Source organism: Protopterus annectens, chromosome 4.part1, assembly GCF_019279795.1.
Source record: "Protopterus annectens isolate FY-2018-M chromosome 4.part1, PAN1.0, whole genome shotgun sequence".
NCBI lineage: Eukaryota > Metazoa > Chordata > Ceratodontiformes > Protopteridae > Protopterus > Protopterus annectens.
The window spans coordinates 826379824-826393234 of record NC_056734.1 but is presented as its reverse complement, the minus strand read 5'-3'; positions in this window follow the sequence as shown (position 1 = coordinate 826393234).

Genomic DNA, 13411 nt, shown 5'->3' with positions numbered 1-13411 from the left:
TGCATGTGTCTTACTCTTTATGTGAGGATGCTTGAGGACTCCTGATCTTCCAGCAATAAGTTTAAAGTACTTTTTAAACATTGTTTAGTTTTGCTTTGCTTTTTCTTTCTTACACATGTCTGTGAGGCAGGTGGAAGCTTGTTTTCCACCTTGTTGACGCATGTATTTGTTTTTCTCACTTAGCATAGTGGGGCACATGAAGGATATAGCTTTTGTTTTTAACAGGTATAGTCAATGGAACTTGCTGCTGCCGTGGGGGATGCTAGATTTACAACAGGCACATTGACTGATTGCTTTCTCCAATCAGCACGCACATCTCTGAATAAGAATTAACTTTCATTGCATAATTAAACTGAACTTCATTAAGGCCTTTTATTGTGTCCCATACTGACAGATGTTAGGAAAACTACCGAGGTTTTGGATTGTCCTGTGAATGAAGAAGCATGTTCCTGGTAGGACATGGACAGTTGTGGTGAGAGGGATAATTTCAGGAATTTGGATAGATATTACTGGAGTACTGTAGGATAATTTCAGGAATTAGGATAGATATTACTGAAGTACTGCAGGTTTTGTCTTGGGTCTGGTATTCTTAAGTGCGTTTGTTTCAGTCACACATGAGGAAAAGCTAACAGACTGAACCTGTTTGCAGATGACAGAAAAGTGGGAACTGCAGTTCTATATGAGGGAAAAGTCCAAGGAGTCTGCAAATTCTATAAAGGTATCTGAGGAGTGTCTGAGTAGAACTGAGGTTCATTGCAGATAAATGTAGGGTTCTGAATTTTGAACACAACAACCTAAAGTGCAGATACTAAATTGGGAATGGTAAAACAGGAGAGAGGGTAGTTAAGAACCTAGGAGTGGTCATCACACCACATGTAGACCATCAGGCAGAAGTAAAAAGGGTACTAGAAACACCCAGCAAAGATCTGGGCTGTAGTATGTGGGGCATGCAATTCAGGATATGCACTCACTCTGTTGTGAGTTGCTGATACTATATTTGGAATGCTGTGTGTAGTTCTGAAGACCCTATAAGGAAAAGGATTTGAACCAAAACTAAAGCATTCAGAGGAAGATGACAAGGCTCATCAATGACATGTAGGGAAAGGAGCACGAATTCCATCTAGAATTGCTGAAATTTTACATTAGACATTAAGAGATAGAGAAATAAGAGTACAATGTGAGTTCACAAGGGGCTACATTAGAAAACTGAAAGAGTCAAGCTTATGTGCAAGGTTAGAGGAAAGGTGAAGGGAAATCAGAGCTAGTTGGAGGGTAATGGGTCACTGTGTTGGTCCTGCTGACCTTAGATGTGATATTTCAGCTACCTTGCAGCAGTAGATTTAATAGTTAGTTTGTATACTTGCATTCAGATCCAATGGAACATTTGTGTTGATTCTAAATGTCAGCACTTATAAACCAAAGATGTTATTATTAGGACCTGTATAATGTTTTAAAGAATTTATAATACATTTTTTATGTATAATGAACTACTAGTGAATTGCCACTGTTTATTTTAATTGCCAGAAGGCAGTTTTCAACTCATATTTTAACTCATTTTCTGTTTAATCTCAGAAGCAGCTATTGACCTAACAACTCTACAGGCATGATTCATTTTGCTTAAACATCGATTTTAAGTTCTTTTCAAAAGGAGTCTTGATCTTAAAATGCATTAAATATGAATAAGGAAAGTGCGAACTGAACTGGAAGAGAATAAAAAGAAACACTGGTCTGTAAGTCCTGAACCAATCAGTATAATGAGGTTATAGCTTGTAATTCTGATTTCTTGCAGGTTTGCTTTGTTTTGGGTTTAATTTTTTAATTTTTTTTTGAATGGCCTGTTGTTTTAGTGTTTTCTCTAAGACACAATTCAAACTCTGCACTGTTTGTTGGGTGATCAATTAAAAAAAAAGAGAGAAAGAAGTGAGAGCATGAGCATTGATATGTATGTGCCTTGGCAGTCCAGTGTCATAATGCTGTAAGTTCCATTCATGCTGTGTTTTATTTAGCACACAGTCAGATGGCATCCACAAGCACTGCATCCTTCTTTTGATGGTGAATGTTTAATGAGTTTATGTGCAAGAAACAAAAAAAGGCATGTAAAATGTACACTTTTTTACAGTATATAGTTTCTTTAAGTTAACAATACAATTAACATTGCTTACCATAAATCTTAACACACTGTGACAGTTGCTTTCACGCCAAAAAAAGGGGGGGAGCTTTTTATAATGGAAAATAAGAAACTATTCAGTGTAACGAAATATACCAGAGACAATTGGCCAGATTCAATAAAGCCTACACTAAGTGTACACTGTTTTGAGTGAACAGACAACACAGAGATGACACAAACCTTCTTCCTCCTAATTTTAATTTTCCTACTGATATTCTTGCAGCTTTAAATATTAACAGGGATTCATAAAGGTTACCACAAAGTGCAGACTATATGTACACTTAGAGTATTTTTTCTACGTGACTAGAAAGCACAAAAAATGTGATAAGAATTTTATTGAATACATTCTGTGTATACTTAGTGTAGGCTTTATTGAATCTGGCCCGTGTATATAGCTATTGCTATCAAAGATCGCAGAATGCTAAGCTAATAACTGCTCCAGGCAGTATTTGAACTCAGGCCAATGTAGAATTCTTGTTCCTGTGAATGTTTTATGGTTTTATTTTTAAGTCTTTCTGAATGAGCCGTACTGCACCCTTTTCTGAAATGCCAAATCTTGGCTTAAGGCTACAGTGAAAAGGATAACATAATGTGCATGGGATCAAAAGAAACCACAATCTCAGTACAGAAGTCCTTGAATGAACTCTCCAGTGAAGATATATTACTTAGTATTGTGTTGTTAGTGTGCCTTTCTGGCAGATAGTTTAATGTTTTGTATTAATTCTCTATGACATTGTGTAGTAGTATTCTGGCTGCCATTACTGACTTTAATTATGGAGTTTGTCTCTGGTCCAGCACCCACCAGATGTCCCATCTTAACTGATAGCCTTGGTTAAGGCAAGTCATACTGCCTAGCACCTAAGCTTTATTTATTTATTATTTATTTATGAGACATTTGTTAACCAGGAAAGTCCAACTGGGCAAGTCTCCTTTTCAGTGGAGGTCCAGGAAGAAAAGCTCCACAACATTGTAAAATTACAAAACAGTAGCTAAAACACAGTAAAACAAGCAATACAGTGGATAAGTCATAGTAAAACAATATATTGAGGATATAGCATAATGAAGTATAGTACATGACATTTCTCGGGAACATAACTTAACATACTAGTAAATTAGTAGTCTTTGAGTGAAACATACAGAGTAAGGGACGGCTTGGTAAGAAGAAAGGACAAAGATTAGACTTAGTCAACAGAGCTAATACTGAGAGCAGGTTAGTTTAATGCTGAGATTCTATACTAAGTTACATTTTATTGGTAGTTAGTAAAGTAGGAGTTGTAACAGGAGGATAGGGGGAGATGGTAGGAAGGATGTGAGTACAATGATTGAGTGATAGCAAGGATTGCGTGGAGGGGGTTCATGGAGGGTTTTTGCAGAGATAAGTCCAGATGCTGTATAAATGTTTCTTAGCGGTTTATTTGAGAGCTGTGGTATTATTTAATTCTCTGCAGGCTAGGGGATAGGGCTGGGAAGTAACTGTAGAGGCTTTAGCCAATAGCTTTGTTTTGCCTTATAGATATCTAGGAAGTTTTGGTCTGTGTTCATAAGGTATCTGGCTGGAGTATAATGAGAAATGTGCAAAACGAGGGTTTATTGAGAATGGAGTGAATGACAAGTAGTTGGGATTAGAAAAGTTGTCTGGGGAGCTCTATCCAGTTTAACATATTGAGGGATTGACAGTGATGTGAGTTTGAGGGTAGATTAGTTGCAAAGCTGGCAATTTTGTTATAGGTGGATTCCAGCTTGGTGAGTAGAAAAGACTGGATGTTAGTTAGGATTTTGGACCCATAGACGAGGCTTGGGAGAAGGTAGGCATGTGCAAGTGTGATTCGGGACTCCTTTGTAAGAAATATTTTATTTCTATAAAGTAGTCCAAGTTTTTGGTGAGTTGTTTTAAAATAACTATGGGTGTGTAGGTTGAATTTAAGTTGGTCATCAATGATGACCCTGAGGAGTTTGGTGTGTGTCTCCACCTCTTTAGTGTTGTTGTGAGAAGTAATAGTGAAGGTAGGTTTAGCATGGGAGAGAGATTTTGATAAGAACAGAAGAAGTTTGGTCTTTTTGGGATTTAGTATAAGTTGATTGTTGGAGAGCCAATTTTTAATGGAGTTAAATGTGTGTTGAGTAAGGGTGTGTAGGTCAGAGAGATTATTAGAGATAGAGATGATGGCAGAGTCACCAGAATATTGAATTAGAGAAGAGTTAGGAGAGGAAGTGTGGAGGTTGCTGGTAAAGATATTAAATAGTAGAGGGCAAAGGATGGACCCTTAAAAAACTCCCATAGTGATGAGGGGGAAGGGAGAGTGTGCATTGAGCCATTTGACAGACTGCAGTCTGCTAGAGAGATAGCTGGAGAACAAGGAGATAGTGGAAGGAGAGAGGTTAAGTTCGGAGAGTTTGGAGAGGAGCAAGTGGTGAGAGATAGTGTCAAAAGCTTTAGAAAGATCTAGAAAAAGACAGGAAGTGAGTTTGCTTTTGTTCCTAGTGAGGGATATAGTATGAGTAAAGGAAATGAGGGCAGTAGAGGTATTGTAGCAGGGGCAGAAGCCATGTTGGGTAGGGGTAAGTAGGTTTTCCTTAAGTAAGTAGTCCAGTAATTTCCTCTGTATGCACTTTTCTAGTATTTTACAAACATTGTTGGAGATATGTGGTTTGAGCCAGGTTTCTGCAATAGTTATAATGCCAGGAGAGTGTAGGGCAATCCAAGCATGGAACTCCCTAGTTTTGTTCAGAATGATATGACTATTGATAGAGTATAAAGACAAGTGTTTGTTGGAAGAGTTTATGTGATGTGATGTGTATTGAGGGGTCAGGTTGGAGGTGGGAGGTTGGTCCAGGGTTGGGGTGTATATCCCCAGAAAGAAGTAGATTCATGTGGTAATAAAGTTGAGTTGGGTAGGAGAGGTGTTGTAAGAAGTATTTATGCTTAAGTCTTAGGGGAAAAGATAAGTGCAGTGATGTTTTAAAGAATTTATAATACATTTTTTATGTATAATGAACTACTAGTGAATTGCCACTGTTTATTTTAATTGCCAGAAGGCAGTTTTCAACTCATATTTTAACTCATTTTCTGTTTAATCTCAGAAGCAGCTATTGACCTAACAACTCTACAGGCATGATTCATTTTGCTTAAACATCGATTTTAAGTTCTTTTCAAAAGGAGTCTTGATCTTAAAATGCATTAAATATGAATAAGGAAAGTGCGAACTGAACTGGAAGAGAATAAAAAGAAACACTGGTCTGTAAGTCCTGAACCAATCAGTATAATGAGGTTATAGCTTGTAATTCTGATTTCTTGCAGGTTTGCTTTGTTTTGGGTTTAATTTTTTAATTTTTTTTTGAATGGCCTGTTGTTTTAGTGTTTTCTCTAAGACACAATTCAAACTCTGCACTGTTTGTTGGGTGATCAATTAAAAAAAAAGAGAGAAAGAAGTGAGAGCATGAGCATTGATATGTATGTGCCTTGGCAGTCCAGTGTCATAATGCTGTAAGTTCCATTCATGCTGTGTTTTATTTAGCACACAGTCAGATGGCATCCACAAGCACTGCATCCTTCTTTTGATGGTGAATGTTTAATGAGTTTATGTGCAAGAAACAAAAAAAGGCATGTAAAATGTACACTTTTTTACAGTATATAGTTTCTTTAAGTTAACAATACAATTAACATTGCTTACCATAAATCTTAACACACTGTGACAGTTGCTTTCACGCCAAAAAGGGGAGCTTTTTATAATGGAAAATAAGAAACTATTCAGTGTAACGAAATATACCAGAGACAATTGGCCAGATTCAATAAAGCCTACACTAAGTGTACACTGTTTTGAGTGAACAGACAACACAGAGATGACACAAACCTTCTTCCTCCTAATTTTAATTTTCCTACTGATATTCTTGCAGCTTTAAATATTAACAGGGATTCATAAAGGTTACCACAAAGTGCAGACTATATGTACACTTAGAGTATTTTTTCTACGTGACTAGAAAGCACAAAAAAATGTGATAAGAATTTTATTGAATACATTCTGTGTATACTTAGTGTAGGCTTTATTGAATCTGGCCCGTGTATATAGCTATTGCTATCAAAGATCGCAGAATGCTAAGCTAATAACTGCTCCAGGCAGTATTTGAACTCAGGCCAATGTAGAATTCTTGTTCCTGTGAATGTTTTATGGTTTTTATTTTTTAAGTCTTTCTGAATGAGCCGTACTGCACCCTTTTCTGAAATGCCAAATCTTGGCTTAAGGCTACAGTGAAAAGGATAACATAATGTGCATGGGATCAAAAGAAACCACAATCTCAGTACAGAAGTCCTTGAATGAACTCTCCAGTGAAGATATATTACTTAGTATTGTGTTGTTAGTGTGCCTTTCTGGCAGATAGTTTAATGTTTTGTATTAATTCTCTATGACATTGTGTAGTAGTATTCTGGCTGCCATTACTGACTTTAATTATGGAGTTTGTCTCTGGTCCAGCACCCACCAGATGTCCCATCTTAACTGATAGCCTTGGTTAAGGCAAGTCATACTGCCTAGCACCTAAGCTTTATTTATTTATTATTTATTTATGAGACATTTGTTAACCAGGAAAGTCCAACTGGGCAAGTCTCCTTTTTCAGTGGAGGTCCAGGAAGAAAAGCTCCACAACATTGTAAAATTACAAAACAGTAGCTAAAACACAGTAAAACAAGCAATACAGTGGATAAGTCATAGTAAAACAATATATTGAGGATATAGCATAATGAAGTATAGTACATGACATTTCTCGGGAACATAACTTAACATACTAGTAAATTAGTAGTCTTTGAGTGAAACATACAGAGTAAGGGACGGCTTGGTAAGAAGAAAGGACAAAGATTAGACTTAGTCAACAGAGCTAATACTGAGAGCAGGTTAGTTTAATGCTGAGATTCTATACTAAGTTACATTTTATTGGTAGTTAGTAAAGTAGGAGTTGTAACAGGAGGATAGGGGGAGATGGTAGGAAGGATGTGAGTACAATGATTGAGTGATAGCAAGGATTGCGTGGAGGGGGTTCATGGAGGGTTTTTGCAGAGATAAGTCCAGATGCTGTATAAATGTTTCTTAGCGGTTTATTTGAGAGCTGTGGTATTATTTAATTCTCTGCAGGCTAGGGATAGGGCTGGGAAGTAACTGTAGAGGCTTTAGCCAATAGCTTTGTTTTGCCTTATAGATATCTAGGAAGTTTTGGTCTGTGTTCATAAGGTATCTGGCTGGAGTATAATGAGAAATGTGCAAAACGAGGGTTTATTGAGAATGGAGTGAATGACAAGTAGTTGGGATTAGAAAAGTTGTCTGGGGAGCTCTATCCAGTTTAACATATTGAGGGATTGACAGTGATGTGAGTTTGAGGGTAGATTAGTTGCAAAGCTGGCAATTTTGTTATAGGTGGATTCCAGCTTGGTGAGTAGAAAAGACTGGATGTTAGTTAGGATTTTGGACCCATAGACGAGGCTTGGGAGAAGGTAGGCATGTGCAAGTGTGATTCGGGACTCCTTTGTAAGAAATATTTTATTTCTATAAAGTAGTCCAAGTTTTTGGTGAGTTGTTTTAAAATAACTATGGGTGTGTAGGTTGAATTTAAGTTGGTCATCAATGATGACCCTGAGGAGTTTGGTGTGTGTCTCCACCTCTTTAGTGTTGTTGTGAGAAGTAATAGTGAAGGTAGGTTTAGCATGGGAGAGAGATTTTGATAAGAACAGAAGAAGTTTGGTCTTTTTGGGATTTAGTATAAGTTGATTGTTGGAGAGCCAATTTTAATGGAGTTAAATGTGTGTTGAGTAAGGGTGTGTAGGTCAGAGAGATTATTAGAGATAGAGATGATGGCAGAGTCACCAGAATATTGAATTAGAGAAGAGTTAGGAGAGGAAGTGTGGAGGTTGCTGGTAAAGATATTAAATAGTAGAGGGCAAAGGATGGACCCTTAAAACTCCCATAGTGATGAGGGGGAAGGGAGAGTGTGCATTGAGCCATTTGACAGACTGCAGTCTGCTAGAGAGATAGCTGGAGAACAAGGAGATAGTGGAAGGAGAGAGGTTAAGTTCGGAGAGTTTGGAGAGGAGCAAGTGGTGAGAGATAGTGTCAAAAGCTTTAGAAAGATCTAGAAAAAGACAGGAAGTGAGTTTGCTTTTGTTCCTAGTGAGGGATATAGTATGAGTAAAGGAAATGAGGGCAGTAGAGGTATTGTAGCAGGGGCAGAAGCCATGTTGGGTAGGGGTAAGTAGGTTTTCCTTAAGTAAGTAGTCCAGTAATTTCCTCTGTATGCACTTTTCTAGTATTTTACAAACATTGTTGGAGATATGTGGTTTGAGCCAGGTTTCTGCAATAGTTATAATGCCAGGAGAGTGTAGGGCAATCCAAGCATGGAACTCCCTAGTTTTGTTCAGAATGATATGACTATTGATAGAGTATAAAGACAAGTGTTTGTTGGAAGAGTTTATGTGATGTGATGTGTATTGAGGGGTCAGGTTGGAGGTGGGAGGTTGGTCCAGGGTTGGGGTGTATATCCCCAGAAAGAAGTAGATTCATGTGGTAATAAAGTTGAGTTGGGTAGGAGAGGTGTTGTAAGAAGTATTTATGCTTAAGTCTTAGGGGAAAAGATAAGTGCAGTGATGTTTTAATTCTGGGAAGAAATAAGTTTGAAGTAGGAAATAATAATGAAGATATAGAGAATGAGTGGTGGTTAAAGAAGTAATTGGTGGTGGAGGTAGGTGGAGAGGACTGAGGACCTATGTTGGCATGATAGGTGGAGAGGTAGGATAATAGGAAGAGTACTGAAGAGGAGAGAAAAGGAAAGTACATATTGGGATGGAAGGGCTATCAGTATACAGGAGTGTACCAAGGGATTGTAAAATAATCAGAAAGGAGCACTGGAGTATAGTAGAGTAGGAGTAATAGGTAACAAGCTATGGAAATTGAGTGAACTAAGAAAGGTCAGGGTGGGGGATTGTAGAAGGTGGAGTTGTTGAGAAGAGTGGAGACAACAAATGGAATGGCTTGGCTGGGTGAAGTAACGTATTAAGTGGTGGGGGGTTGGGGTAGCTTAGAGGAAGGGATTGTTAGAGAGAGACTAGTGGTGTAATTAGGGAATAGAGGGTGGAGAAGTTGGAAGAGGATGTAGAGAAGATCAGAGGATAGGAATGTGGGTGGGAGGAGTACTGATAGCATGTTGTTTAGGAAAGATGGAGGAGTGAGAGTTCTTGACTGGTTGGGATGCAGAGAGAGGAGTGAGAAGGTGCAGCTGAAGTGAGAGGGAAGTGATGAAGGTAGGTGGGTGGAGATGTTGTAGGAGGGGAGACAGTTATTGGATGTTGGCAGTATGAAGGAGAGGCACTGGAGGAGTTAGAATTAGAGAGAATAGCTATATGAACGTGGGGGTTGGTGGTAATGGGGGTAAGGTAGGGTAGCAGAGAAGCCCAAGCACGGTGAGGGCAAACAGAGTAGGCTGACCAGATTACTGGGACCTGTACAAAAATAAACAATCAATCACAGGAGCTGTAAGTAATCTACAAGAATAAGATACAGCCAGCAAATAGAATGCATTTGTGAATGTAAAGTTAATTGAAACATGGGCAGGACTGTAGCGGGGGTTAGGTATAGTGGTGTGCTAGTGGCCATTCCAAAGGAGATTAAGTGCAGCAAAAGTTATACAGGATATTAACTACATTTGAAGTGATGCAGTACAGTTGCTGAGGAAATCAGGTCTTTGTTGGATAATTTTTGCTTCAGACTGCCTATTGGGAGTTCAGCTCTGTGCACTGAGTCAGATTTACAGCTTAGGAAAAAAATAATAAATGTAGTTAGATGAGGGTAATCAACTGTGCATTGTGAAAGGGAATGCAGTAGGACAACAGTGAGAGACAGAGATACTATTTGGGTGAAGATACTGTGCAAGTGAGAATAGTAGAGAAAGAATTGTTAATTCTGGAGAGGAGAGAGCCACCAAGACAGTTATACTTTTTAGGGGAGGGGATGAGAAAGGCAGGGGATTCTAAGGAGTGGTGAGAAAGACTATTCAGAGGACAGAGGATAGGGGATAAGAACGAAAGTCAATAGGACACTAGAGGGTTAAGTGAAAAGGATAAGCAGCTGAGTTGAGTGGATAGGAGAAAGTTGTAGGTAATATAACATCACTGGAAATAGTCAAATATCATTTTAACTATACAGAGACACTCTTGCTCTCACTGAGTTCAGGAAATAAGGTAGCAGCTTGCTGTAATGCAATTACAGATTAATATGTAGAAGCACAGACGTAACAAAAGATCGTTATGTAGAAGCAGAGACATAACAAAAGATCGTACCTGTTAACTAGGCTACAGCTCTTCCATATTATCTTCCTTCCCTCCCTCCCATCTTCCCTTCCAGCTGGTCCTAATGTGTGACTGGAGTAGTGTGTCACTGATGTTCACTCCCTCTTTGTAGAAATATTTACAAACTCTGTTATTAACTCCCACCACAACTGTTTGTTAATCAGATATGCCATGATGGTATGCATTTCCCCACTTCTGCGTTCACAGTGAGGGGGCTCATGACCCATTCTGTCAGGAGTGGTACTCAGCTTTAAGGAAGGAGCTATACTGACTGGTGATCATGGGATGAAATTCTGGGCTTAGAGCACAGAGCCACCTGTGAGCCTGGAACTACAAACATAGACATATATTTAGATGTGCAGATGTATTTATTCAGGTTTAGAACACATAATATTTTATATATAAACAAGCAAACACAAAAGAAACCAAACTAGTGAAGAAATAAAGAGTGGCAATAGCGAGCACAATGAAGCTGGAAACTTGGAGCACAAATTCTGCAACTTTAGAAATACACGAAATTATTTATTGTAGATAAGCGCTTTCGGTAGAGAGCAATCTCCCCACCTTCATCAGATCACAAAAAATGTAACATCACACACTCCTATATATACAAATCAATCCCAATCAATTAAAGAAATAATTAACAAATTTAACAAATTTAATACAATAATAAAATGATAAAATAATAGATTGTTGACCAATCCACCTCATTATCTAAACCATTCTTGTTAAATAAACAGTTTAAAAATGTTTTTTTAAAAAATATATATGTATTTTTTATGTATGTTTTATATTTTTGTAATGAATGCATGTATATATCTAAATGCATTGATATAATGACCCTAAAAAAAACTATTTCTTATTATGGTCTTTTTGATTCAATTAATTTAGTTTAAATAAATAGATAAATAAACCAAAAGGAACCACTCATACTTGTTTGAAACTACAAGTAAGAAGAATGTAAATAAAGACACTTGATAATAACAAATTTAAAAACCATCATGTGTAACATGTATACTATAAAATCTATGTAAATCTAGTGTGCAATAAAAATCTAATGTACTTAAGAAACCACTATGCATTAGAACAGCATGCTTTTTGTATATTAAATATATGTGTATTAAAGGCTATCATAACTGAACTTTATGGGGGGGGGGGTTTAGAAAAAGGGGAATAAAAAGTTTTTTGTTAGGAAACCTGTATAAACCTAAATAAACCAAAAGGTTTATGAAGAACCGTGTCTTAATTAACTGTGTCAACACAATACAATAACATAACGTCCATAATCAAACGTCCTTTTTCTTCCATTTAACCCACCCTTATTCTATCTCAACAGGGCTTTTAGTTTCAAGATGCATTTAATGGAGACTAACTCATTAAGTCCTGGAAATGTATATGACGAAGTCCTGATTTGCCAATAAACCTCCTGCTCCTCTAGTTGCAATTGCCAAGGCCCTCCTCTTAGGGCTGGCTGTATTTGCTGGATAACTGAAAACAAAAAGGAGTGCTCAGGATGGGAGTCAACATGTTTGGCCAGAGCATTGTTCATGTCATTGATGTTAATGGCGTGAACATGTTCATAAATTCTTTTCTTGAAAGCCCTGTCGGTTTTTCTGATGTAAAAGGCAGGACAGTGTCTACATGTTGCCGCGTAGACAACTCCTTTTGAATTACAGTTAAAACTGCCATTAATTTTATATTCTGTCCCTGCCAGGCTGACCCTTGACCCAGTTGAAATAAATCTACAATAAGGGCAACACCCACATTTACTCATTCCTTTAGTTGATTTATTTGTTTTGTGGTTCACTCTTTCTAAAAGATCTTTTAGATTTTGCCCCCTTCTGTATGTGAATCTGGGCCTGTCACCAAGGCATTTAATTAGTTCTTGGTCTTCCATCAAAACTTTCCAATTTTTATTAAAAATGTTTTTGATGGCCTTCCAATCAATACTAAAGGTGAACAAAAACGAGATATTCCCCAAGACATTTTAGTTTTCCTTAGTAATAATGACTGTTGTGCCCTCTCTTAGTATTGGTTTAAAATGACCAGACTCCCTTTTCATGATTACTTCTTGCTGAATCCTGTCAATAAATGCATTGGGATATCCCCTCAATAGGAACATGCCAGAGATGTTCTCACATTCTCTTATGAAATCCTCATGTTCGGAAACCATCCTGGCTGCCCTAACAAATTGTCCTTTTACAACACTCTTCTTTTGGTGTATGGGATGGGAGCTGGTAAAATGTAAATATGTGTTGGAAAAAGTGGGTTTTCTAAAAATGGTGGAAATCACTTTATTAAGGGTGAAATCCTTTCTAAGTTTAACATCTAAGAAAGTTATCTCCCTATCATTACTAGAAAAAGTGAATTCTAGAAAACTCGTTGACCGAGAAATACTATCTATGAATTCAGGGATGAGATTACTAGGCCCATTCCACAAGAAAAACATGTCATCTTGGTACCTAGTGTACCAAGAGACATTCGCCAGATAATGTTGGTTCACAAATAAACATTGATCCTCCCATTAATTGAATCAAAAAGACCATAATAAGAAATAGTTTTTTTTAGGGTCATTATATCAATGCATTTAGATATATACATGCATTCATTACAAAAATATAAAACATACATAAAAAATACATATATATTTTTTAAAAAAACATTTTTTAACTGTTTATTTAACAAGAATGGTTTAGATAATGAGGTGGATTGGTCAACAATCTATTATTTTATCATTTTATTATTGTATTAAATTTGTTAAATTTGTTAATTATTTCTTTAATTGATTGGGATTGATTTGTATATATAGGAGCGTGTGATGTTACATTTTTTGTGATCTGATGAAGGTGGGGAGATTGCTCTCTATCGAAAGCGCTTATCTACAATAAATAATTTCATGTATTTCTAAAGTTGCAGAATTT